This window comes from Pipistrellus hanaki (genome assembly GCF_964339955.1).
Source record: "Pipistrellus hanaki genome assembly, chromosome: 7".
NCBI lineage: Eukaryota > Metazoa > Chordata > Mammalia > Chiroptera > Vespertilionidae > Pipistrellus > Pipistrellus hanaki.
Window position 1 is genome coordinate 18,246,739 of NC_140509.1, and position 2,198 is coordinate 18,248,936.

General features: G+C 40.2%; 1 pseudogene across 1 annotated transcript; it reads right to left on the minus strand.

The window, feature by feature from the left end:
- Positions 1 to 1,395: 1,395 nt before the first annotated feature.
- On the minus strand, positions 1,396 to 1,971 carry LOC311625833 (proliferating cell nuclear antigen-like; annotated as a pseudogene). The gene has a single exon. The product of its transcript is annotated as a proliferating cell nuclear antigen-like (transcript).
- Between the last annotated feature and the right edge of the window lie 227 nt (positions 1,972 to 2,198).

A 2,198-nucleotide genomic window follows, 5' to 3' on the forward strand; every position in this document is an offset into this window, starting at 1 on the left:
AAAGTGCAAACATTACTGTCAGAAATACAGCATGTCATCAAAAACTGCTGTGGAAACTCAAAGATAGATAAGAAATAATGAGGTTTATAGATTCATTAGCATTTGAATGATGAAACATGTATATGTGTTACTCCTTTGATCAATACTGCCCTGGAGGGAGAGTACTGTATTTAATTGTCTTTCCCAGACCTTCCTCTGTGGACATCTGGTTGCTATGCAGTCCCGAAGCAGGACATTTCCTTGCTCAGTGTTGTAGAATTCTAGTTCCTATTTTATTACCTGTGATGGCATATATTAGGAGGAAATGTATGAAAAAGCATGATCAGAAAGCTGAGAGCATGTTCAGGAAGGATATGTCCTCCATTCTCTCTGCATCACCCAGACTTGATTGACAGACGTGCTGTAGATGTACAGGTCATATCATTTCTAGGTAGTTGTTAAATTGGAGTGATTTTAGTATATATGTTGTATTGTATACAGATGATCCCTGACTTATAGTTTTTAGACTTTGAAAAAGAGGATGATATGCAATCAGGAGAAGCTATACCTTGAATTTTTTTAAATTTAAATTTCTTTATTGATTAAGGTATCATATATTTATCCTCAACCCCCTATACCTTAAATTTTGAACTTTGATCTCTCCCCAGGTTATTGATAGGCAGTAAGCTATTCTTTTTAAATATATATATATCACAGAGACGAAGGGAGGAGAGATAGTTAGAAACACTGATGAGAGAGAAACATTGATCAGCTGCCTCCTGCACACCCCCCACTGGGGATGTGCCCGCAACCAAGGTACATGTCCTTGACCAGAACTGAACCTGGGACATTTCAGTCCGCAGGCTGATGCTCTATCCACTGAGCCAAGCCGTCTTCAGCAGCAGTAGGCTATTCTTGTGATGCTGAGCAGAGGCAGTGAGCCATGGCTCCCAGGCAGGCACCCACGAGGTAAACCGCCAGTCCTCTAGTGTACTTTGCTGCCAGTGTTTTTGGCTATTGTATCCTGAGCATGTTTAAGGTAAGCCAGGCTAAGCTATGATGATTGGTAGGTTAGGGTCTTAAATGCATTTTTTTTTTCTTTTTGATGTTTGAAATTCAAATAACTTTTATTTAAATTGAAAACATGCTTCTTAAAACTGTATTCATAATCAAAAAACCCTTTGCTATAAAAATTCTATAGAGTATTTGTAGATAAGGCAGAAGTAGTTCTAGGTTAATAAGACCAGCTTTGACTTCAGACTTTATGTTTTAAATTGTAGAAAATGGGGTGGGGGGGAGTAGGTTATTTGCAGAAAATGTGATCTCCATATGTACTCAGAGGTACACATTTGGTGACAGGAGACACTTTTTAGGGCATGTTGGGATCTTAGAAGCAGTTCTCAAAGTTCTTGGATATTAAAAATGCCTAAGATCCTTCTTCATCCTGGGAGTTAGATAACACATTAAATGTCCCATATCAGCAATTTATACTCTTCACAAGGGGTATATCTGAAGCCATACTGAGTATTACTGTGGGAGAGAGTGGAGTAGGTTTGTAAAGAAGTTGAGATAACCTCGGTAAAAAATTAGCTGAACTGGCTCATTCCTTTCTATGGTAACAGCGTCTTCTTTATTGACATTACTTGTTTGTGACAACTTAATATTTCCATTTCCAAGTTCCCCACTTGCAGAAAATTTCACTCCGTCTTTTGCACAGGAAATTACAACAGCATCTTTGATACGACTGAGATCTCGGCATATATGCACAAATTCACCAGAAGGCATCTTTACTACACAGCCATACACTTGCTCTGGAATCCCAAGTTGTACAACATCCAAACCCATTAACTTCATTTCATAGTCTGAAACTGTTTCTTGATTTGGAACTTCAAATTCTAGTGCCAAGGTGTCCACATTAGCTTCAGCTCTTGGGGTAGTGATTGCTTCGTTGCCAGCGCATTTTAGTATTTTGGACATGTTGGTGGGGCTCATGCCCACGGACAGGTTGTGGTTGCAGCTGTAGGTATGGGAGCCCTGAGAGCACAGGGCGAGGTGCACCAAAGAGATATCCCAGCAGGCCTCACTGGTTTGGTACTGCATATTTTTTTCAGGATGGAGCCCTGAACCAGGTGTAGTTCAGACATGATGGGGAGTCACAAAGATGCAGCTAGAAGCAAAGGGAAGTGGGAGGTGTAACCAGCTTAGACTTCACAGAATGA